Source organism: Rhincodon typus, chromosome 4, assembly GCF_021869965.1.
Source record: "Rhincodon typus isolate 14 chromosome 4, sRhiTyp1.1, whole genome shotgun sequence".
In the NCBI taxonomy this organism is placed as follows: Eukaryota; Metazoa; Chordata; class Chondrichthyes; order Orectolobiformes; family Rhincodontidae; genus Rhincodon; species Rhincodon typus.
This window is the reverse complement of record NC_063335.1, coordinates 13,017,926-13,045,081: the sequence shown is the minus strand read 5'-3', so window position 1 is coordinate 13,045,081 and position 27,156 is coordinate 13,017,926.

The window sequence follows — 27,156 nt, the reverse complement described above, 5'->3', positions numbered from 1 at the left end:
TCAGAGGAGCTGGAAAGCTGACGTTTCAGGTCTGGACCCTTCTTCAGGAAACCCGAAATGTCAGCTTTCCTGCTCCTCTGATGCTGCTTGGCCTGCTATGTTCATCCAGCTCTATAAGTTGTTATCTCAGATTCTCCAGCATCTGCAGTTCCTACTCTCTCTGGGGATTATAGTGGGTCAGTCAGGGTGCTATGGATACATTTGTTCAGGAGCTGGGCTGTATCCAGTCAGGTCTCTCCTACGAATCAGTTCGAGGTTGAATCATGATCAGTGTTTGAGAAATGCACAGTCATGTTCAGGGCAATTATTGGGGGTAGCCCATAAAAAATCTACGCCAAAACCTTAGTAGTCCATAAAAAATGGTTCCTGGTGAAATCAGGCGACTCAAATTTTCTGAAGAAGGGTCCAGACCCGAAACGTCAGCTTTTCTGCTCCTCTGATGCTGCCTGGCCTGCTGTGTTCATCTAGCGCTATACCTTGTTAACTCAAATGTGGAGATAGGTTGTATTGAACTGAGCAAATTATTACAGTGAAAAGGGGCAATTAAGATATTAGGGTGAGATCTCACAGACCAAAGAAAGGGATTAGGTCTCTGGGAAAGAGATTGGGGTTGTTCTCACAGTACACAGTCACTCTAGCCTTTACATTGAAAGAGTAGCCAACAAGGACATGGAAATTTGCAAAATGAAGGATCTGGAAATATTGTGAAGACGTTGAAAGTTTCAACAGAATATGTAAAGGGGTTCAACAGAAATGTGGAGAAACTGAAAAATCATAGTAACACAAAAGGGAGCATAGTGAATGGGAATGAAGATGTCTCAGGCAGAGCCTACAACTCACTTACATGAATAGAAAGGTGGAACCTTGTCATGTTGGATTAAAAGACAACTTTCCTTTTTATTAATTATTGGGGCATGAACAGTGCCAGACTTATTGCCTTTCCATTATTGCCCAGGGGGCCTGTGGGTCTGGTGTCACATGTAGGCCAGACCAGGTGAAGACAGCAGATTTCCTTCCCTAAAGTACATTAGAGAACCAGATGGGTTTTTAAGGCAGTTGACAATGGTTACATGGTCAGTTCTTTATTCTAGATTTTTATTGAATTCTGATTTCACCATTTGCATGGTTGCCTCCCTTTAAATTGTGCAATAACTGCACGAAAGATCTAAGCCATGCACAAAATGGGTGGAGTAAGTTACTTATTTTTCATTGACTGGGGGAAAAAGTGTGAGGTAAAGCCTTTGGAGCTTGAGGCCCTGCGAGGGATAATTGCAATAATTATGACAGCAGTTATTAAGAATGACATTCATCTTGCTTCAGTTTGGGCGCTGCATCAACAGGACATTACTGAAGAAAGAAGACTGTAAATTATGTCCTCAAAAAAAGTACTTAAAAGAGTCCCCTGAGATTTTCGTGTCAGGAACATAATCCATAGCTAGCTCTGGAAGATAACACTTTGCACACTGAATTGTGAGTATCAAGGTCATGCTGTGTGTTGTGCAAGGGTACCTTTTCTATGTGGGGGTTGGGTGACATTTGTGGTTTCAAATTGGCAACTGGCAGAATTCTACTCCCTAGTATTGATATATATTATTGGTTTTGCAACATATTGTCACATACCTCAGAGCTCCTAATGGAGGCATACCATTGACTCCCCTGGGCAGTCTCTAAGTCTCACAGTCTGAGGGAATAACATGAGGCTTTGTTGTGATGGATGTGAGGGCTGAGCAGTTCCACCAATAAAATTGAGCTCTCTGCTCATGCATCGGAACTGGACATTACTGTAGTTGGAGTCTGAATGCATCAGATCTGAAGACAGTGTAGAAGGAGACAGCAATTGCAATTTTGTCAGTAAGCTCAGAAGAGCAGCAACTTCTAGCTGCTGCTGCTCAGCCTTCAGAGGGAGAAGTAACAGGTGAAGATCCACAAATCCACCGAAGGAGAGAGAGGAGACTGATGTGACCCTGCATCCACAGGTCTCACTGTCATTTCTTCAATACTGTGAAAGACAGGGAAGGTACAGATTAAGGACATCCTGGGCCATCATCAATCAACTGTGTCATCTGATTGAGCATGACTGATGTTCAGAGGGACTGGGTGTGATTCTGCTCTGATTTTTCATGCACCCAACTTATTTCAAGGAGCAATGTGGGATCCTCAACCCATAAATGCACCTGAAATATGACTGATGCCATTTTCTGTCAATCACAGATGTTCCTATACCGTGACACGGAGCACTAAGCAGCTCAAAAGTGGGATTCTCTACCACTGCTGGCTTCCCCATGATCCAAGGTGCTATCAATAGCAGCCACATTGCTTTAAGAGGGCCTAGCACCAACCTGCAGAGTTTATCAATAGACAAGGATTCCAACTTCATGACATTCAAATTAAATGTAGTCATTGATGCCAAATCTTGGAGGTCTGCACCAGATATCCTGGAAGATGCCCGGTACTTATATATTAAATAGATTACAGATCCTGACTCAGTCCATTCAGGGATGGTTGCTGAGAGAGAAAGATTAACCCCTTCAGACATGACTGATGACACCTTTGTGAAACCCTGAGATTGACACAATAAAAATACCCACCAGGTCCATAGAGGAACAGACCAAAGGTGTCCTTAAGATGGTGTTTCAATGCCTGGACTGCTCCAGCAGGACCTTGTGCCACATGACTGTGGCCTTCTGTACCCTCCACAAGGGGAGCTGACAAAGTGGAGGCAGAAGAAATAGGATCAACGAAAATCTTCTGAGATTGAGAAAAGGGCACAGATAAGGAGGACCATTCAAGAAGACATGAGAGAGCAATGCAGTACAGAGTGTGAAAGCTAAACAAAACCTATTTGACACCTATCTATGGAGTGCATGAGCTGAATTGGGACTTTGCTCAACTGTTTGAGAATTTTCTGGTAATCTGGGAAGCAACCCCTGCTAAGTGAAAACAACACGTGAACTTTGTTATTGTTGCAGTCTTTGACCCTTTCTTCTGCTGAATAAATGTCTCATTATCGATCTATTTGTATGTTTGTTATCCCACTTGCAAGTACTACGCATCACGGGTCTCATTGACCATAAGGAATAAAGCAGAAGTCAATGAGACTGTGCACTAACATTTCATGACACTAAAGGTAGGTAGATCTTAACACTTCAGTCAGCATTTGATATCCGAGTGTGGTGCAGTGATATCTCTCATGATAGGCAGCAAGTTGAGAGGGATCTTCAGGAATTTCCTCTTGACCCTTCTATCACCGATACATCTTCAATATTTCAGAGTGTGGGAAGGCTACTAAGCTGCCCTGAAAATCTTGAGCATTCTGTAGAATGCACGACGCAAGATTTTGTACAGCTTCCATCTGCAGACAACCGCACTATGAGGGAGATTAGAAATATGAACTATCTCATCGAGCCTTGACTGATAGATGGAACAAACTTTTCCCTCTGGAGATTTGTTGAATAATCACTGGTTCCATTTTTCCATTCACAAGATAAGCGTGAAATGATGTTTGCAGGCCAGGCCCCTGGCACAATTACACATTGCATTTAGCCTCAGTCTTGTCCATGTTAAAGTGTAACGCCTTGGTTGCAGTACTGAATGTCACGGTTCAAGGATCTCTGACATCTGAGGCTATCTGCAGTCCTGCAGCAGATTGCTTTTGTGAGATGAGCCATGCTTGGCAATTGAACATAGAACATAGAACATTACAGCGCAGTACAGGCCCTTCGGCCTTCGATGTTGCGCCAACCTGTGAAACCAATCTGAAGCCCATCTAACCTAAACTATTCCATTATCATTCATATGTTTATCCAATGACCATTTAAATGCCCTTAAAGTGGGCGAGTCTACTATTTTTGCAGGCAGGGCATTCCACGCCCTTACTACTCTCTGAGTAAAGAACTTACCTCTGACATCTGTCCTATATCTATCACCCCTCAATTTAAAGCTATGTCCCCTCGTGCTAGCCATCACCATCCGAGGAAAAAGGCTCCCACTGTCCACCCTATCTAATCCCCTGATCATCTTGTATGTCTCTATCAAGTCACCTCTTAACCTTCTTCTCTCTAACGAAAATATCCTCAAGACCCTCAGCCTTTCCTCATAAGACCTTCCCTCCATACCAGGCAACATCCTGGTAAATCTCCTTTGCACCCTTTCCAATGCTTCCACATCCTTCCTATAATGCGGTGACCAGAACTGTACGCAATACTCCAAGTGCGGCCGCACCAGAGTTTTGTACAGCTGTAACATGACCTCATGGCTCCGAAACTCAATCCCTCTACCAATAAAACCTCACATACTGTACACCTTCTTAACAAACTTCTTTCATCCTTGGAATATCTATAGAGGCTGCTAACCTCTCACATGTATGCAACTTAACCAACGCTTATCATGACAAAGATACTATAGCAGACATTTGAAGAATTCAAATGAAGACTTATTTACAACAGTGAGTTTGTTTATAATTATGTGTCTCCTGCGCCACCCGTGAACCCTCAATATGTTTTATTCTTCCTGTCCTTAACACTACACCTAACAGCAATTCTGATTTCTGCAGCTAGAGGGTACTTGCTCCATAATTGGCCCTGTTGCCTTGGGAAGCAGAGGGAAATCTGTCATCTCTACCCGGTCTGGCCTATGTGTGACTCCTGACCTGCAGCAATGTTGTTGGCTCTTAACTGTCCTCTGATATAGCCCTAGCAAACCACTCAGTTAATGGGCAATTAGAGATGGGCAATAAAAGTTGGCCAAGCCAGGGACACCCACATCCCAAAAACAAACAAACATATAAATTGCAAATCCATTGCACGTATCCAGCAGAAAAGGAGTCTGTTGGATCTGGGTCTCCAAGGCAGTCACCAAACTGTCCAGGGGGACAGACAGACCTGAGAATGCCATGATAATATGAGTAGAAGTTGCCAACTTTCGATGCAACTTACTGTCTGCATCTGACAAATCTGTCTGCTCATCCTCTGCCTGTCCATGCATTTTTATGAAGATATTAATAACTGAGAAGATGGGGCTGGGCAGTCACCTGCCCTACAGCAGTCCGCTAAGTGCCAGAGACCTGGGGCATTTCTCCCATGACCGGCGGAGACATGTTCAACAGATTGTTGTTGGGTCTAACCAAGGTAGAATACCTGTCTAGGTGAACGTCTCTATCGAGGAGGCTGGGCTGGGGGTGGGGGGGGGGGAGTGCTAGAGCAGGAGAAGGTAGCTCGGGACAACCGGCAACAAGAGTGAGAACAGGCTGCTTAGGGTGGTGGGAGCAGGCTGCTCAGGGTGGCATTGGGGACAAGGTGAAGCCCAAAGCAGGGGAGGTCAAATCCTTGTGAGGAGTGCTAGGTACTGGTTTGAACTGTTAACCGTGCTTCTTTGTTGTTCCACTTTTTAGTAAGAATGACTGTAATGTTTAACTTTTTAAAAGTTTGTTATCCTTATTTTTCTGCTTTGGACCTAAGATTCTGTATCTAGGTGCCTTGTACCTAAAATGGCACCGTAAGTGGCGACATGTAAACTTTTCACGTCCTTGTGAGTACATGTGACAATTCAATTCTGAGCTGCTGGAGACTGCAGGTGAGAGTGTTGCCAGTATCTCCCCTGAAGGACCAGTGACTTCTTCCTGAGAAGAGGAGTGGAGCTGAAGGCCTCTCTGCCACTTGCCTCTTCCTGGTAGAGATTTGCTAGGTGCCACATTGAAAAAGAAAGAGAATTTGTGGTGTAATGGGGGCAAAGCTTGTGTGAATGGGGAATAAGTTAGCACTGCTGGTAATGGGAGAGTAGCCTAGCAAAATGAAGCTTACAGGATTGTTTATTTGGCTGCCTAGGCAGGTTTACCCTTCTCCAGCCAAATTGAGAATTCTCTTATTGAGAATTTGAGAATTGAGAATTTTTGTTCCTGATTTATAGCATCCGCAGTTCTTTTTGGTTTTTATTTAGTATTTAACTCACTGCCACATCTCTTCCACGCAAGCCAACCGACGTTTTCCCAGCCACCATCAGTTCTGAGGAACGGTCACCGGACCTGAAACGTTAACTCTGTTTTCTCCTTCACAGATGCTGCCAGACCTGCTGAGCTTTTCCAGCAACATTGTTTTTGTTGAGAATTCTCTTCTTGTGTAGAAATCAATTATCCCACCACTTTCAATGCTCAATGCAAATTTACCCCATGGACATTTCTGTTCCTGCACCTCCATTAGATCATATCTTTTATTTCATAAAGCCAGTAAAATACAAGTAAAATAGTTCAATGTTATTGTGGCTTAAATTTCTCAGTAGAAACCACTTTACATGCAACATTCCCTTAATAATAACCTACAATATTCCCTCACAACCACTTTCTCGATCCTCCTCAGGCACTTCGGCCTAAATCAGTCACAGTGCAATCCCCTTCACATGACTTCCGTCCATTTGGATTTTCGGGTACAGATCATTAGCATAATCCGAAATCCCAGCATTGGACCGCAGAAATCTCACCATTAACTGTGAAGAGCCCTGAAATAATGGACACAGTGCATCAATGTCCAATTTCCAGCTTGGATAAATAAAAGTTTATTCCACATGCATGGTCCTTCTGCCTGAGCTATTTGGAGGGTAGGAGGAGGCCAGATTGGCGGACTGGGGAAGACAGCACTATATCTCAGTCCACTCCCATCTTATTTTGATTGCTGGTCGACACTGGCATATGTTCTAAGTGTGTATGCCTTTCCAGTGCTCCATGTTGGGTTACAAAAAGCAATCAGCAGTAACCCTTCATACGGTTTCTTGTAAGAAAGTATCTTTAACCCACTCGCTGGACAGTATGATGACCACAATTGCCTAAGTCTAAATTCCACAACTAGCCAAAGTTAACATTAATACTTTTGCCAATTAGTGTTATGGAGATGATTAAAATTCTACTCATAAAAATCTGGCTGGATTTGAATCAGCCTCAACCAATTTTAAAAACTTGTTTCTTGGACATGATAATGCTAACAAGACAATATTTGTTGCCCATCTCTAATCTCCTGGATGACCTTGAGTCAACCACACAGCCACTTATCAAGTACCATTATTACTTCTACTATGACCAGTTAGCTTCCTTCATCTTCTCCCTCTTATTTTTCCACTGACTTCAGACTCATTTTTCAACCTTTCTAGCTGCAAAGATTCCCTTCAAAAAATAGAGAAGTACTGCATGCATAGGTAATCCCAAGATGCTCTATGAACACCAAATGAAAGCAGCAGAATGATCTCAACATATCAGTTCTGTCATCAATTTGGATGAAGATTTCGGTCTCATTGTAGTTCTGCTCTGCCTGTGTGGAGCTGTTGATTGATGTTATCCATCCTTTCCTCCGTCTTTTCAATGTTGTGGCCTGACACAAGATAAAATAATTTGTCTATTTCTTTGAATACAAGATGTCCCACTTTTTTGGAAGAGGCATTATACCAAGACCTTTCCTTTCTGTTCAATTGGAGATAAACAATCTCATGACACTGTTTAATAAAAGTAGATATCAACTTCTCAGATATCCTGATCACTATTCTTCCTTCAGCTGAGACCACCTTAAGCAGATTAAATAGTGACTCACTACATTTAGAGTTTGAGAGAAGTTGTTGTGCACAGATTGACATTTTCTTACATGACTGCATTGAATTGGATAATTAGAACTCTGGTATGTATGATGAAGCTGAAACATAAACACAAGTTTTTCTTTATTTCTAGAATATAGTTATTCTCAGGTTTATGCGTTTGACATTGTTATTTTCAACTAGAAAATATTTAACGAATGAAGAGTTACATTTGTCTTCTGTTCAGCTTCCAGAAATGCATCACTGTCAATCGGCATGATCATGAGGAGACACCTTGGGCCATTAGGTCTCTGTAAGATTTTTGAAGTTTCTTTCTGAAATTAAGACCTGGAAGTATCTAATTTCATCCAGCTAAATGTCAGCGAAATTAAAACAACCCAAATTCTCTTCAGGTCAGCTTCCTTTTGCTCATCAAGTAAAATGGGGCATTTTCCCATGGGGCACATGGTCCACATGAAGATTCTGCTGTAAAACCAAAGAGATTTATTTCATCAAAACTCCAAATTTGTAAAATATGGTAACATAATTATTCTCGCCAAGCATATTGCAGGGAATAAAATCTCTTAAGCTATGGTGGGAGGTGAGTTTGGAGCCATGCATTTGGAAGAGAGGTGCAGGGTGTACCAGCCACTGTCTTCCCACTTTCTGCTGATCAAAGTCTGGGGCTGAAAGTTTGCAGCTGACTTTCCCACCTGAAGACCAATTGAGGCCAATGATTGGCCGGCAGGGATCTTGTCATCCAAGGAGACTGTACAGTCAGTGGATTTGCTGGCACCTTACTGAAGGGTACCTCATTCACCCTGAGCTCAATCAAGGGGCACAGCATTGTGCAGGTGTGCCCTGTTGAAACCCAGTCCTTGCTCTTGCTTTCAAATCACCTCAATATCCCCATTGAAAATGACACTTCCTGCCCCATGAGCCCAGTCCTGTCCAGGTTTCTTTCTATCTGGCAATCCATTGGCAATTTTCATGGAAATATGGTACCAGCAGTGGCCATTGTTCCCAGTTATTCCACCTATCATGGAGATCTGTTGGCCTATTATTGGCCAGCAACTCATGGGGGCAGGACAGGTAGAATAACTGGGAACAATGGCCACTGCTCCCTAATATATGGCACTTAATCAGACAGGGAGCTAGAGGCTGCCCAGGCAAGTGTCTGAAATTCCAATTTATGTGCTCCATGGAAATATTTCCTAATGCCTTTCAAAGAAAAACTTGAGACACATATTTTTTCTAAAAGTCATTAACCCTAATTTGAATTGTTTCAAACAACCCACTCCTTTGTAGTACTGCTTGCGGTAGATCTCAAGCAATTGTGGCTAGAGGCTGGCTTTTTCATTAGCAGTTTGATTAATCTATTCTTTTCCGGACTGAATTCAGCCTATCCCAGTTAAAATCTCTCCAAACCGCTTCTATTCCAGTTAGAACATCAAATTCAAACATCTCCTGTTTTACCACAGAATCCCTACAATGTGGAAACAGGCTATTCATCCCAACAAGTCCACAACAAACCTCCAAAGGGCATCCCACCCATACTCACCACCCTACTGTATCTCTGCATTTCTCATGGCTAATCCACCTAATCTACACATCCCTGGACACTATGGGCAATTTAGCATGGCCAATCCACATCAACTGCACATCTTTGGACTGTGGGAGGAAACTGGGGCACACAGAAGGAAACCCACGCAGACGCGGGCAGAATGTGCAAACTCCACACAGACAGTCGCCCAAGGGTGGAATTGAACCTGAGTCCCTGGTGCTGTGAGCCATTGTGTCACTGACAGATCTGATAACAGTTGTCACTTCAACCAGTGGGATTTCAAGGGAACTTGCTAGTAATGAATGTGGGTTAGAGATTGGGCTAGGTTACAGACTTGTTTCTTGTGCCCCAGCACATGTTCAATGAGACTTTGTGATATTTGTCCTTCCATACCAACTATTGGATTTGGCAATGAAGAGTTAAATGTTTAATATAATTAGCCAAAATCATCACATGTTGCTATAAGAATCAAGGAATATGAAGATTGAGCAGGAAAGTGGATCTGAGGTTAAGAGTCAGCCATGGTCTTTTTAAATGTTTGAGTGGGCTCATGGAACGCTAACCTAGACTAGAAATTGGGAGCAGGTGTCGACCATTTGGCCCATCAAGCCCATTCTGACATTCAAAATTATCACGGCTGATCCTCTTTCTCAATACCATTCTCGTTATGACTCTTCCCATTTGCCTTGACACCTTGAACCTCCAGAAATCTATTCCTTTATTCCCTAAGTGTATTTAATTGACCTGCTTTCAAAATCTTCTGTAGTAGAGAATGTCTCAGGTTCACCATCCATTAAGTGAAGACATGTCACCTCATCAGGAGAAATGGTCGATTTCTGGCAAAACCAATTTGGTTCACTAATGTTCTTTAAGGAAGGAAACTGCCATCCTTACCTGGTATGGCCTGCATGTGACTCCAGACCCATAGCAATGTGGTTGACTTTTAACTGCCCTCTGGACAACTGGGGATGGGCAATAAATGCCATCTAGCCAGCGATGCCCACTCCCGTAAATGAATAAAGAAAGGAAACGTCAGATCAAAATGCTTTACTTTGTGTCCTGAGGCTATGATCCAATGTTCTAAACCTCCTGGTAACCAGAAACATTTTCCCTGCATCCATTCTGTCCAGCCCTGTTAGAGTTTTACTTCATTTGTTTTCTAGCTGACCTGTTCAGAGGTGTTAATACACACCTCTGGAGCACGTAGGACTTGAATCTGGGCCTTCCAGTCCAGAGATAGGGACATTACCACAAGAAGGTCGGAAAATATGTTTCGTAGAACATAGAACATAGAACAGTACAGCACAGTACAGATCCTTCAGCCCACAATGTTGTGCCAAACTTTTGCCCTAAACCTAAGGTCTATCTAACCTCCACCCCTACCTTATACAATCATCCATATGTATAGAACATAGAACAGTTAAATCCTTCCTCGTTCTTCCAAACTCCAGTGAATGCAGGTCCAGTCAATGTAATCTCTCCTCATGTGATAAACCTGCCAACCAGCAATCAGTCTGGTGAACTTTCACTGAACTGCCTCGAAGACAAGTATATCTTTTCTTACGTAAGGAGGCCAAAACTGCACATATACTCCAGGTGTGACCCATTCAAGGCATTGTACAGCTGCAACAAGACTTTCTAGCTCCATACTCAAAATCCCTCACAGTAATATCCAAAATACCATTTGTTTTCCTAACTGCTTGTTGCACCTGCATGCTGTGTCCTTGGTTTCAGTGGCTGGTATACAGGGACACCCAGATTCATTTGTCCATCAAACTTTAAATAATATTCCGCCATTCTGTTTTTCCTACCCAAGTGGGTAACTTTACATTTATCTACGTTATACTGCATCTGCCACGCATTTGCCCACTTAGTCAACTTTTTCAGATCTCCCTGGAGCCTCTTTATATCTTCTCCACCAGTCATACACCCACCTAGTTTTGTGTTTTCAGTAAACGTGGAAATATTGCATTTGATTCTCTCATCTAAATTATTATATATAGTGACTAGCTGGGCCGAACCACTGATGCCTGCAGCCCTTCCATTCCTGCATTCTAATCAGCTCTCAACCCATGCTAGTATATTACCCTTGATCACATGTGCTTTGATTTTCATTCTTCATGAACAAATGTTGATACCAAAGGCCAAACAGCTGTACCTCAGTGATTGGGTTCCCCAGCTCTGTTACATCAGTGCTATTCTCAACATGTACATTAGAAATACTAATATACTATGATTTTCACAAAAAAAAACAATGAAAATCAAATACGATTTTCAAACAGAGCCAAAGGATGTAACTTCATAAAATCATAGATTCTATGATTCACCTTGAAATAGGCGCAAAGACTGCAATTATGATTAACCATTCCCATTGTCTGTAATGCAGATAGAACACCAATATCACATCAGCAGGTGGCCTGCTCATTTCAATAATTTATGAATCAAGTCAGTGTTAATCATTCATTGGAAACATGCACCAGTAGGTGTCCACCACCAGACATTGTTAGCATTACTTAAAGTTAGCCTGAGCTGCTGAATCACAACCTCTGCATTGTGATCAGTACAAGTGCTGGCAATTGTGCAGCAAGTGACTTTGACTTGGAAACAGTGAATATTAACACAACAATATCTATTAAACTGGACTCATACCTAGTATTCATATGCTGTACCATACTCTCACCACAGTAGCTCTGCTGCAAGCCTGATATCTCACAACTTGTACACACTGCTAGCTACCCAGCCCCATCACTCCTACAGCCTATAGAACACTCACTGGAACATTTCCCTCTCTATTGCAGGACAAAGAGCACACATCATGAGGCACCAGAGGCTAATGATCAGCCTGCATGTCCTGTTACTCCAGAGAGGATTTGGTGCTGGCCATTATTAAATTGGCCATTGCTATGAGGTGAGGCTGAAAACATCAAAGATAACCGCTTTGTCATACCTAAGCATGCTTGTCACATCCTCCTTTCTTTCATCCCACGCCTATACACTGCAGTTAATGTGAGATAGTGATGACATGTAGTTAACTCATAATCAGTACAGAGCCTCAGTGGCCTCCTACATATAACAGTGGATAGGGTTCTACCAAATATCGTAAATATCTCCAGGTTCAACCCGATAGGAGCCAGGCATGTAAAAGTTATTCACCTGGGTCACTTTCTCAGTTACTGGAAGTGCAGTCCTTGTCCATCTCTGAGGCTGCAGTTGTTGCTACAGCAAATAGCAGCCTTCAATTAGAACATGCTTCCTGACGAATGGACATAGGAACAAAGGAGTAGAAACAGCAATGTGTTGTTTGGCACTTCAAGCCTGCACAACTATTCAACAAGGTCATTGCTGATCTAATTGCAGCCTTAAATCACTCTCCTCTCTGTCCCTGTAACCTTGACTCCCTTGCCTAGCAAAGATTTGTCGAACTCAGCTTTGAACAAATTTAAAGACCCAGTTTCTTCAACCATCAAGGGAGAAGAGATCTACTCTACAACAACTATCTCAGAGCAAACAAAATCTTCATACCTCTCTCTGTCTTAAAAGGGAGACCTATTCTTCAATTGTGTCTCCTCATTTAATCCCAATAACATGAGGAAACATCATCCTGGTAGCCATCATTTCCAACTCCCTCAAAATCTTAAATGTTGCAATAAATTGACCTCTCATTCTTTTAAACACCTTGTTGATATTTTGCACACTTGTATACATATGCCTTGTAGAAACATCATGTACATATTGCTCCTTCCTGAAGTCCAGGAAGGAAAATCGCTCTCTGAACAACCTGGGCGGCTGGTGCTTCATGATAAGAACTATTCCCTGCTTTGACTCAGATCATCCCCCATCAACCCCCTATCAGCTTCCAGCAGCTTGTTCTATTCAGGTTGGATTTTGTTCATGCTCCCAGTTATATTCCATTCCAGGAGCAATGAACCTAGGGCTTGAAGCAACTGCTTTAGGCTGAAGCCTTGAAGTCAGCTAAGCTTCCTGCACTATTCCTCCTGCTACACCAATCTCTGTAACATTTTGCACTTTTAAACAGCAACACAAAGCGTCAACAACTTCTGGGATCGAAGCAGAAGCCAGAAGGTATCGACCAACAAGAAAATGCAAGCAATTGATTAATCCTCTTAACTAGTTCTGACAGAGGGTGTGTCCTGCTGCTCCATGCGTGTTTAGCTACTTGCTGTTAAAAGGAGGCATTTGCTAGAGTGGTACAGCTTTAAAAGAGCAGTGCTGCTGTCAAATCAATATTGTACATGATGATTGATGAAGTAATCTCCCTGCTCTGTCTCCTTCAGATGCCCATTCGCAGTGTATGTATTTACTTCCTCACTGATATGGTGAACAATGTGATTTGTCCCAAAAGGGACACACTGCAGATCCCCAAGTGGAACTGTCAGGGCAGTCATTGTATCTAAAAAATAGGACGTAAAGGCTTTAAATTTCTTGCCCAAATTACCTAGTGTTTTCCTGGAATTACATTCAAGGCTGAATCTCACACTTTTTGGCTAAGTGCAAGTTGCATCGAATTTTTTGGAGGGATTCCCACACAATACCCAGCAAGATTATTCACGTACCTTACCAAACGTGCCTTGCCAACAACTTATGGCATCCCTCAAATCTGATTCTATCCTGATCCTACTACTCGCCATTCCTGGAACAACCCGACACTCACCGAATATCTGTTGGAAGATCAGGATACCTAGTGCTGCGCTATTTTAGAAAGGCCACTGTGCATCTACACGAGCAATGATAGTCCAATATTGTCCTGCTTATTGACGGACAGAATCTGAACATGGGAGAGGACAACGGTGCTCTAATTCTCCGACAGGGGCCTGAATGTTCTGGTCAAGGGGAGATCCAAAGAGGACAGCAGAGGTAGTACGGTGGCTCAGTGGTTAGCACTGCTCCCTCACAGTGCCAGGACCCCGGCTCAATCCCACCCTCGGGCAACTGTCTGTGTGGAGTTTGCACGTTCTCCCCGTGTCTGCGTGGGCTTCCTGTGGGTGCTCCGGTTTCCTCCCACAGTCCAAAGATGGGCAGGTCAGTTGGATTGGCCATGCTAAATTGCCCACGTGCAGACTAGGTGAATTAGCCATGGGAAATGCACTGTTATAGGGTAAGGGGGCGGGTCTGAGTAGGACGCTCTTCAGAGGGTCAGCGGGGACTTGACAGGCCGAATGGCCCGCTTCTACGCTTTATATTTGTAGGAGGCCACTAAGCCTGGTCTGAGGTTGCCACCTGAGTCAGTTCCATCTGAACAGTGCAGAAGAATAGCCAGCAGTGCCATAAGAAGGTCATTGACCTTTTCAGTCCCACCAGAGGCAGTGCCATACTTTTCTCTCTGCAACCGCATACTATCTCTGCTACAGCACCCATCTGTCACCCAGGTTTATGCTCACTCATTTCTGTAACATCTTCCCTCAGTCGTTTTCCCACCTCTCCCAATCTTTTACATCACTGACCCCTGCATGGCCTCTGTGTTGCTTACTCATTCACCCAGAACACCTCACCACCTTACGACCACCTACACCAGCACTAACGACTGTGCCACCCACTTTCATCCCATGAACCCCTGGGAGAAAGGGCAGGTGGAGGGGGTGCCCAGCAATTGATTCCTAAACCCCAAGGAAGAGACAATCCTGGATCTTGCAGGAGAAGACTGAGACTGTTGTTATTGGAATGCTGAGGTACCTTTGTTTCACTCTAGAGAGTGTCCTGAGACAGAATTCTGAGGGACCTGACTGTTTGGTTTCTCCTTGAGCCGGGTGCCTCCTGGCACGACCCTGCTCCATGTGAGGAAGGTGTACCTGTGGCACACACCAGCTTCACCATCCCCCTGTCATCATGCCTTCGGACCTGAGAGCCAATAACCGGGTTGATGGAGTTCAGGTGGATGTGCCTCTCCAGTAGACACTGAAGGTGCTGGACTTGGTCTCCATGGCAGCTTTCAATCTGTTCATGGAGGAAGACACACAGTCACATGAGTTACTGCACTCCTGCAGCCTCTGGGAAAATGAGAGCCATTGCCTCCCACATACCTGCCTGCTGCTCTTGTTCACCAACTGAATTGTTATCACACTTCACTCTGCTGCAGTTCTGACAGGAACCTCATTGTCAATATTATTCATTGCACATGACTTCTAACCACTGGATGCAGCACCTCATGTACCAGTCAGTTGTCCACCATCTCTGTGGAGAAATGGCCTTCTCTGTCAGAAGACAACTCCTTGATCTTTGAGAACCAAGGTCTTAGAAGAAGCATTTGCAAGGCTGTCCCCTGTACCCCAGACCAACTCAGATATTGACACCTTGTGGGAACATTAGCTTTAGAAAGAGCGGGAGTAGAGTGAAATCTGGCGAATACCTCACTGTCACGACTTTGTAGTTGGCCAAGGAAACTTACCCCAGGCCGTTGGCATTCAGAGTACTGCCAAAGACCTGGCACCTACTCAGCTGCTAGCAGGAGTGAAGCTTATGGTATCAGCAAAAAGACTTCATTCACATGGACAGGGAGGAACAAGAGCAGCAGACAGGTATGTGGGAGGCAATGGCTCTCATTTTCCCAGAGGCTGCAGGAGTGCAGTAACTCATGTGACTATGTGTCTGCCTCCATGAACAGATTGATGGCTGCCATGGAGACCAAGTCCAGCACCTTCAGTGTCTACTGGAGAGGCACATCCACCTGAACTCCATCAACCCGGCTATTGGCTCTCAGGACCGAAGGCATGATGACAAGGGGATGGTGAAACTGGTGTGTGCCACAGGTACACCTTCCTCACATGGAGCAGGGTCGTGCCAGGGAGGCACCCGGCTCAAGGAGAAACCAAACAGTCAGGTCTCTCAGGACAATCTCCAGAGGTGGCTGGGCTCTCCACCTTCACCCTTCCTGAGCCTCTCCTTGGAAGTTCAACCTGAGGAAGATCCACTTGCTTCTGGCAAGAAGACCTTCAGTGTGTCAGGCCCTCCAGATATGAATGCTGCAGGGCTCACTGAACCACGTCTCCAGGGGCAATGAGCTCCACTGCCAAGCGGGCTCCCCCCATCCCAGCTGCAGAACCGGGACTACGCTGAGACATAGTGAGAGAGAGAGGAAGAAGGAAACCTACTGAGGCCACTTTCGCGGCACAGGTGACAATGCATTGTATATGAATTCTCATGTTTGTATAAATTTCATTGTTTTGGCCGCACATCAGTTTGTTTGACTGTCCATCTTAGACCCAAACGTGACTGTGCCAGCATGATACCCATATAGGATGTACTATGGATGGATGTCTGCCCTGCGATCCTGCTACAACATATGTAAGCAAGATGAACAACGTGCTCACAGGACAATGAGGGCCCTCATCAAACAACATCCCGATTCTTCCCATGACCTTTGTGTCTAAAAGGGTCAATGTGAATGAAGTGCTCAGCATTGTCTGGGACAGGCAGTTGTGCAGCAAACAGGGAACCAATGCTTTCGGATCACCAAAGATTAGGGATCCTGCAGGTTTGTGTGCTGTCCATGTATGATGTTGTTTTGCTTGAAAGGGCCTCACCTCAGTGGGTCTTGCAGCCCCTTTCCTCGTGGTTTGAGACACTTAGCCTCCACTGACACTGGTCGAGCCATTTTCCTCCTTATCGCATACTTTGGATTTCCAACAAGATGGAAAGTGACAGTGGACACTCTTTGGTCTGTGGCTTCCCAGCCTCCATTTCTACATGCCGATGGTGCACCAAACATACAGATCCCCTTCCTAGTAGCCCTCATATCCTTCACACCTCCCCAGGTCTCCACCATCCCGTCTACAAGAGCATTCACCTGCCCACCTTCCCCCAACCCCTGGCACACAAGGTGACCATGCAAATTGTGGTCATACACCATCTCCCAATGACGCCTTGATGCAGGATGGTCTTGACAATGGATGATTGTCCCACCCCCAACCCCACATGACCCCCTTCCCATCCATTCTGTATTATATCCTCCCTTTACAAATACAGTTGACACCCCTCACAACCATCAACTCCCTTCCCTCCCTAGCCCTGCACCAATCCTGCAACCCACAATTCCACAGCCTGCAGCAGTGGCCTCTCTCACTCCCTCATATACCTTTCCCCTTAGTTCCTCCGGGCACAGCAGACTGACCATGGCCCACTTCATTGAGCGACTAATCAGACAACCTTGGACGAGAGATGCCCTGATCCTTGACTGATACCTGTATACCACCCTAAAGACTGAAGTCACCAGGTACACACAATGACTTCTATGTCAAGAATTGTCAATATCTAGCTTGATCACAGCAATTGGTAAGAAAGGAAGCTGAATATTGCTGAGGTGAGGTATGCCGTTAATAAGGCATTTAACAACATACAGTCCCTCTTCATTGTCAAGTCACTTGTGGCTAACGAAAAACTAGGTTCACCGCTTGGCAAAAACATAAAAGATGGAGCAAGTTGTTCACAATGCCAAGATAGACATTGCTAAACTTCACAAATTTCACCATAGCTCACATCACCCAGGCCACTATAAGATTCTGCTCTTAGTGTTTATTTTGATTTTCATGTTTGATAAAAATGATTAACACAGGATGCCAATGAAAACTAAGGAACTTCAAGTATTCAAATAGTTAATAAAATCAAAGCTATCCTTGAGGATTTTTGAAAACTTGGGTAATAGGTCTGTTATGACATAAATGGAATGACTAATTTAAACACAGAATTCTCGTTTTCACAGTTCAGCAAGAAAATCTTCTGCTATCTTAGCCACAATCCCTTTGGACCATCTGTTCAAAACCACATTGTCCCAATTCAATTTCGTAAAATGTTAACCACTTTGATTCTGCTTTGTACTTCATTGGGTTTCAAAACTTCACTTTCAGTTTCAAAGAACCTGGAGATTTTACAATTATCTTTATTATCATCAGAGAACCAGTTTTGTAGTTCTAGCTGTGAACAAAGGCTTCAGACAAAAGAGCAGATCCTGCATCTCATAATTAAAGATCATCTCTTTACCCATAATTTATTTGCGCTTACAGCTAGCTCAACCAGGAGCTTGTGAGTGGAGTGATGTAGTGAAATAGTGCACAATTATAACCCTTAAAAAACAAAGCTGATAAAAATGAAAGGAAAGGTGGTTGCTTAAAGAGTGAAGATCATTTTCAGCTACTTTGTCAGTATTTGTGAAGCTTGCTTGGAAGGAAGCAGTTGCAGAGAAAAACATGATAAAGCAAACGAACATAAATTGCTGATGAGCAGAATGCTCCATCAGTTGGGTACAAGGAGGATGGCCCTGTTTGGAGTTCTAGGGCATCTAACCAACACTACTGAAATGCACAATATTACCCAAAATATGGTCAGCGTATTTAGTGCCATACAATATATCTGTAGGATCTGACAAGTTACAAAATGCAGTATGATTTGTCGAGTCCAGTATAGCAAGATTACTGAAGGGTACCATATCGGAAGTAGATGGGCTGAGAACACCTATATTTTGCATTTCAAGAATGTTTCTCAGAGCAGAACAAATAAATCATTATCTTTAAGTCTTTGAATGAATATATTTGCATATAAGACCTACAGAGTTGGAACATTGTAATTTTTCTCATACTGACCAGGATAAGTAATCAAAAAACTATATACCATCATGAAAATAATCATAAATATTGCTGAGATTAGTAAGAAGAATAGATTAAAAGTTGAAGCGCAAACCTTCAAGAATTTCCTTTATGTCCAAACTCGAAGGGATAAAACTGAAAACTAAGAAAAGGCCCCAAAGTGGTGATGTATCCTCATTTAAATATTTATTGCATTCATCTTCATCCTCAGTAAAGACATGGCAAAAAACAAGGATAAATATTCCTCCTTAGTGTTTCTGGTATGTGAATTGAGACAAAGCCACTTTGAGGCCTGCTCACCTAATTTTGTAGATGCCGATGCCCATAAGGCATTTGAACACTAAGCACCGCTGATCAAAAAACCTACTCTTCTAAACAAACCCATCCTGACACAATCAACAGAACACGACTTCTAATATCTTATGGAAGCTTTTATTTTTATATAAAAACTAAAGTAAACGAACTGATTGAAAACAGACAGTCTACTGTTTGTTCACTGTCCAAGCTTTGTTCTCACATTCTCTTAAATTTATTCAACCCGTTTTAAGGCTGAGGGAAAGTGATTCAGTTGAGACAAAAAGTAGTTGAAAGCTTTTGTAAAAATACATTACAATAACATATATCTAATTTGATGCAGAAGTGTGCTGAATTCCAAGGAAATTCTGTGCAAAGTGAATGCATGATTATAGAATTTCTGTTTTTAATATTAACTGTCCACATACTTACGGTAATTAGGAGTTTTTACACATGCTTAGCTGAATCTTTCTTTTTTGGAAATGGGCTTATAACGAAAGCAGAAAAATATTTCAGTGTCTATAATGCTAAATACAGATAAGAAAATTACATGAGCTTCAAAAATATGAATAAAGCTAAAATGGAATGAGACCAAAGGTAAAGCTTAATCCTTAAATTGTAGGAAAAAAAGGCAGCAATCATCTATTTTTCAGTCACCACTGTACTATTAAGTACTTCTTTATTATTGCATGTTATTTTTATGTATATGGATACAATGCCAAAAATCTGGAATATATGTTTTGATATTCATTCTGGCTGCATAGAAGCAGACAAGAAAAATTGCATTTCTTTTTTATTTCCAAGAGCTACATAATATTTAGGATTCTGAATCCATTAATTTTAAGACAGATATAAAGAAACAATCTACGATATCACTCACGTTGGTTAAGTAAACAACTGATACACATAAATCTTGTACACAGTTTTGATCACAGATTACTAAACAACTAACTCAACAATGGAGCCAATCAAAATGATATAATCCAAGTCTTCATTCTTGTGCTACTTATGTGGAACTGAAGATTTTATCAATTATTTATCGTAAAGTTTTAAGTTTAGACAAACATAATTTTCAGTATCAGTCAGGGCAGCTGACTTATTTGCAGACTACATCAAATAATTTTAAAGTGGCAAATAAACATTGTGGGAAGAATTGCATAGATAGTCGTTTAATTACAAGATAGCATGCAAGACTCAATAGGCTGTTTTTATATTAACACAATTTTCCTCAGTCGAGCCAAGCTGTTCTATATTTACTTGCAAAGAAACCTCAGTAAAGACATCAAATACTTTCATCTATATTCAAACCATCTTTTTTACTTATTCATCAAATGGTTGCTTCTCAAAGCACCAACAATGTGGTTATGCACCGCCCTTGGCTGTCCAAAGAGTTCCACGTAGCAGCAAAGCAAGTGGAGTTTTGAAGATAGCAATATCATTTTGGTTACAGTCAATTATTACACATCACTGGACAGCGCAAGAAGCCCAGAATAGAATAAACCTGGCAGAAAATTCTGAAATACTGGCTGGTAAACAACATTGACTGGACCGTGAATATTGAAGTAGTAACAGTTTATTAACCAAACATTTGGGCATAAGCGTAAGAATTGGAAAGGGTAATTTATTTTAACAAGAGGGTCTTGGCTCGCGAGTCATTCTGTCCTTCACAGGAGTTAATGTTTTGGTAGACTGTCAATTATCACAGGATTTTGGCTCCAATCTATGAGACAGATCCCTGATTTTTATGCCAACCCACATATGTCGCTTCAAATACTGTATGTCATACAGTTTTAAAACCACAGCTATTCTGATATAAAATAACAATGAATGAACTAAAATGCACTCTTAATGTTCTAATTATGTCACCATGGACCCAGTACTGAGACCATCCAATCTGCAAAAACCTTCGGCAGCGCCCTTTTGTGTCATTCCTTACCAACATTTTCCTTTAATTCTCTCTCCACACAAATCCTGATGTTAACACTGGCATTTCTCCACTCACAACATACATTTCAAAGAAGGATTGTTTGAACAATTTATTTTCTATGTTATCTTTTCTTTACACAAATCAATAATTTGCACTTTGAAAATACTTTTTAATGTACAGTCATTTGAAACCAATGACAAGTTAGGAGAGAACATGGCTCCAATCTGTAAAGAATAGCATAAATCAATGCAGCAAAATTGAATGAATATCAGGATGCACACAAAGACATATTTTCAGACTTAAGATATTTACTTCTGCATTTTTATTTAGTAAAACATCTATTATTGTTTCAGTGCATTGCAAAAACCTTCAGGAACAAGGGGGCTCTTCATGCAGTCTGTTCTCCTATTGCGGGCAGTCTACATTGGTATGATAGAAACAAATTTGACAGTCAGACTAGATCTCATAATTGCAATGAGGTAACTTGTCAGATAATGTTTTGAGTCTGGTGACTCTTCATAATAACTGTTAGAAACTGAAGTGAAGGGGAGTGTGTGTGTGTGTGTGTGTGTGTGTGTGTGTGTGTGTGTGTGTGTGTGCACACATGTATGGAGCCCAGAGAGAGAAAGTTTATAAAACAAGGAGATTATGGATAGCAGGCCAAGACAGAAGAAAAACTGCATAAGTGGTAATAAGAGCTAAGAGTAGGAGAAAATGAATGGGCTGTACTGAATGCAACTCATAGATTGTGATAACAGACCTACGAGTAGGTGATAAAAATTGAAAGAACTGCAGATGCTGTAAATCAGAAACAAACACAGAAATTGCTGGAAAAGCTCAGCTGGTCTGGCAGTATGTGTGAAGGGAATCCAGAATTAACGTTTGGGGTCCGGTGACTCTTCCGCAGTACAGTTCTGAAGAAGGGTCACCAGACCTGAAACATTAACTCTGATTTTCCTTCACAGATGCTGCCAGACCTGCTGAGCTTTTCCAACAATTTCTGTTTTGGTGTCTAGGAGTAGGTGATAATGGGTGACTGCGCTGAAAGCAGCCCATGTCATAACAGGACAAGAAATGGGGTGGGTAAAAAACATGGAAGGATGGAATCAATCTCTAAACTTATTGAAATCGATATTGAGTCCTAGAGGCTGCAGGGTGCCCAAGCCGAAAATGTGATGCTGTTTGTTGAGCTTGCGTTGAGGCTCACTGGAGCCCTGCTGCAGGCTGTGACAGAAATGTTGGCCAGGGAACATGGTAGTGCATTGAAGCGGCAGCTAATTGGAAGCTTGGGGTTATGTTTGCAGACAGAACATGGTTGTTCTGCAATGCAGTCATCTAGTCTGCATTTCATCTCCCCAATGTAGAAAGACCACATTGTGAACAGCAAGTACAGTAGACTAGATTGAGTGAAGTGTAGGTAAATAGCTACTTCATCTAGAAGGTGTATCTGGGGCCTTGGATCATGAGGAGGGAGGAGGTAAATGGTTAAATGTTATACTGCAAATGAATGGGAAAGTGCCATGGGGGTATGAAGAGATGTTGGGAATGGAGGAGGACTGGGCCAGAATGTCCCAAAGAGAATGGTCCCTGCAGAGTGCTAACAAGGGAGGGATGGGGAATATGTGTCTGGTCATAGCATCCTATTGGACATGATGGTAATAATGGCTTACAACCCTTTAGATGTAGACGCTGGTGGGGTGGAAAGTGAGGACCAATAGGACCCTATCATTATTGTGGGAGAGATGAAAAGGGGTGAGGACAGAAGTGTGGGAAATGGGTCAAACACAGATAAAGGGCCTGTCAACCACAGTAGCAGGAAATCCATGTGACCAAGACAATATTTGGTAAATTTATTTTATGTAATAAATGGAAAATCAAAATGATGCTGTCAGTGAGAACGGGAATAACTGCAGCCGGGGACAAATCCTGTGTGGAGCATTATTTAGTCCATATTCCATCAATGTAGCTCTGAAGAACAATCTTTTAATGACAAGCATTAGCCTCAGTTAGCCACTATATCTTAATTTCTCCTACAATACGAGGGAGACGGTAGCAGAGTGGTAATATCACTGCACTGGTAATTAAATGGCTCATGCTAGTGGTCTATGGATAGGAGTTTAATTTTCACCATCATAGCTGGTGGAATTTAAATTTAATGAATAAACCAGGAAGATAAACCTAGTCTCAGCGATGGTGGCCATGACATAAGAACATAAGAACTAGGAGCAGGAGTAGGTCGTCTGGCCCTTCGAGCCTGCTCCGCCATTCAATAAGATCATGGCTGATCCTTTCGTGCACTCAGATCCACTTACCCGCATTCTCACCGTATCCCTTAATTCCTTTATTGTTCAAAAAAAATCTACCTTTTTTTTAAAAGCGTTTACTGAAGTAGCGTCAACTACTTCACTGGGCAAGGAATTCCACAGATTAACAACCCTCTGGGTGAAGAAATTCCTTCTCAGTTCAGTCCTAAATCTGCTCCCTCTAATCTTGAGGCTATGCCCTCTTGTCCTAGCTTCACCTGTCAGTGGAAACATCCTCTCTACTTCTATCCTATCTATTCCCTTCATAATTTTATATGTTTCTATAAGATCCCCCCTCAATCTTCTGAATTCCAATGAATATAATCCCAATCTACTCAGTCTCTCCTCATAAGCCAACCCCCTCAACTCCGGAATCAACCTAGTGAACCTCCTTTGCACCCCCTCCAGTGCCAGTACATCCTTTCTCAAGTAAGGAGACCAAAACTGCACACAGTACTCCAGGTGTGGCCTCACCAGCACCTTGTACAGCTGCAACATAACCTCTCTGCTTTTTATTTCAATCCCTTTAGCAGTGAAGGACAAAATTCCATTTGCCTTCCTAATTACTTGTTGTACCTGCAGACCTACCTTCTGTGATTCATGCACAAGGACACCCAGGTCCCTCTGCATAGCAGCATGCTGCAACTTTTTACCATTCAAGTAATAATCCTTTTTACTATTACTCCTACCAAAATGTATGACTTCACATTTATTTACATTGTATTCCATCTGCCAGACCTTTGCCCACTCACTCAATGTATCTATGTTCCTCTGCAAAGTTTCACAGTCCTCTGCACACTTTGCTTTGCCACTCAGCTTAGTGTCATCTGCAAACTTTGACACCCTACACGTGGTCCCCAGCTCCAAGTCATCTATATAAATTGTAAATAATTGCGGTCCCAACACCGATCCCTGAGGCACACCACTAGTCACTGACTGCCAGCTAGAATAGCACTCATTTATCCCCACTCTTTGCTTCCTGTTAGTCAACCAATCCTCTATCCATGCTAATACTTTACCCTTAATGCCATGCATCCTTATCTTATGCAGTAGCCTCTTGTGCGGCACCTTGTCAAAGGCCTTTTGGAAGTCTAGGTACACCACATCCACTGGGTCCCCATTGTCCACCTTGCTCATAGTGTCTTCATAGAATTCCAAAAGATTTGTCAAGCATGACCTGCCCTTCATGAACCCATGCTGCATCTGCCCAACGGGACAATTTCTATCAAGATGCCTTGCTATTTCTTCCTTGATAATAGACTCGAGCATCTTCCCCACTACAGAGGTTAAGCTAACTGGTCTATAATTCCCCATCTTTTGTCTACTTCCCCTTTTAAACAGTGGCGTCACATTTGCTGTTTTCCAATCTGCTGGGACTGCCCCAGAGTCCAGCGAATTTTGGAAAATTACCGCCAGTGCACCTACTATTTCTTCCGCCATCTCTTTTAGTACCCTGGGATGCATTCCATCAGGGCCAGGAGACTTATCAATTCTTAGCTCCATTAGCTTGCCCAACACTACCTCTTCCGTAATTATGATTGTTTCCAGCCGCTGCCCAAATATATTCCCGGCAGCCCCCTGGTCCTCGCTGTCGCCTCTGTCTCTGCTGCTGGAAAAATGAAGGCCGTCTAGTTCTCAGAAGTTGGTAAAGCAGACTTTGCAGGATTAACACGGCCGTCAATTTTCTAGATTTTCAAAGTCTTAATCGATGCCAAGTTGTCTATCCAATTTACATTCTCTTCTACAACTTGACTTGCCAAAGAAAAGGCCACATTCTCACCTGTAAGAATGTTGGACCTCCGAAATATATCTTCAAGTCCACTTTCAAAAACAATGTTTAGCAAAAACTTCTAAGAGCTTCCTACGTGTTCACTGCATACATACCTGATCAAGTTTGCTATCCTTTGGGGCAATGAAATTACTTGCATCTGAGCCCTAAGTATTTATTAAATGTTTTGACATTTCTGTGCAATTCTCTGTGAGTAATGCAAAATTAAGAAGTGAGAAACTGTGAAGTTTCCTTTGGATCCTTGGAGAGCTAACATCTTGACCCACATAATTAATTAGAGATGAACCATGAGGTGTGAGTAGGATTGCAATGATATTGCTTCATCCCTTACTAATGTGCTAATATCAACCTTAAATCTACAGAATGTTAAAAAACAAAAATAAGTTTCTGTACTTGGCACTAACTGTTTTGCCTTAACATCTGATGTTTAATCGAGTTTTGACTTTGAATGCACAGTTATATTTTGTCCAAAGCCTGTTATTATACCTGAAAGCTGAAGAAAAATTGCATTTCTGAACTCTAAACCAACTCAATTCATGAAATGTTTCAAAACAGAGTTAGTTTTATTCTCTCCAGGCTACTTCATTTAGCTTAGCTAATACCTTGCAAATTAATCTTGCAGAAATGTACCAGAAAAATATAGTAGAAAAACCATCAAATGTCTGGTGGAGGTTAGGGTATTTTCCCTGAGGAAAGAAAGCAAGCGATTGCAATGAGTGCCCCACAAACAATCTGTAAATCAACACATTTGAGTTTTAGTCTTACCTGAGCTAGGTGTCATCAGTTGAAGTTGATTAGTTAGGTTTCTTACTAAATGGCCCTGCTTTTCTTCAACAAAGATTTCTTCATCCTGTGTAATATTAAACAGATTAATTCTAGACAACGTTTTGAAGAAAAATGAGAAAATATTTATCACTCATTATATTGTCATTTGAAAGCTATACACTTTAGAATCCCATACTGTCGTTTGCTGTGCATCCTTGGAGATCAAACTCAAAATCTCAAGAATTTTTCTTTTCTGAAATCATCTTGGTTCTGAGTTCCACTGTCCAAATGTTATAGGAGATCACTCCCAGAAAAGTGTATATCCTCATCAATTCCTTTCACTCTGAGTTCCCTTGTGCTCAGTAAAGTGTCTATTGACATATTTTTAAAATACTCAACCATGGCATAGGAGTGTCACTGGCTAGATCAGCATTGATTGCCCATCCCTAAATGCTTTTGAGAAGAGGGTGATGAATGGCTTCTTTAACTGCTATTATCCCTGTGGTCTAGGTATTTTCCCAGAGATCCATTCCTGGGACATTATGGTATTTACCATCTCTACAAATAGGTCAAACTTGGTAAAGGGCTGTTTGAGGTTGTTCGCAGTTAGCAGTCCTCCTTTATCTTTGTATTGTCTTAGGCTCATCAATTGATTGTTAAGAGTTTACCAAGTAGCATATCAATGGATAACAAGAAGATTTATACAAGATGGAAATATGTACAGATACATCAGCTCTTTCTGAAAGCTAGAGTAAAATCCTTGTCTCTATTCACATATTGTGTGTGACAGCAGTACAATGAATGGAGAAAATATAAAATGAACATTAGTACCTTCAGAACCATTACTTGATACAACAAAGTACACCCACAGTTCTCTTAGGATAGGAGTTCGTTGATTTTGATCCAAGAATTGTGGAGGAATGGTGATATAGTTCCATGTCTGGATGGTGTAATGTTTGTAGGGGAACTTGCAGTGATTGTGCTCCGATGTGTCTGCTGCCTTTGACCTTCTAGATCATTATCCAAAAATAAATATCCTGGAGAAGGTGATAATGAATTGCTTTCTTGGACTGCTGCAATCCTTGCGATGTTGGATAATCCTGCATACTATTAGAGTGGAAGTTCTAGGTTTTTGGCCCAGTGATAGTGAAAGGAAACAAAAACAAAGTTGCTGGATAAGGTCAGCAGGTCTGGCTGAGTTCTGAGGAAGGGTCACCGGACCTGAAACGTTAACTTTGTTTTTTTCCTTCACAGATGCTGCCAGACCGGCTGAGCTTTTCCAGCAGAGATAGCAGGAACTGCCGATGCTGGAGAATCTGGGATAACAAGGTGTAGAACTGGATGAACACAGCAGGCCAAGCAGCATCAGAGGA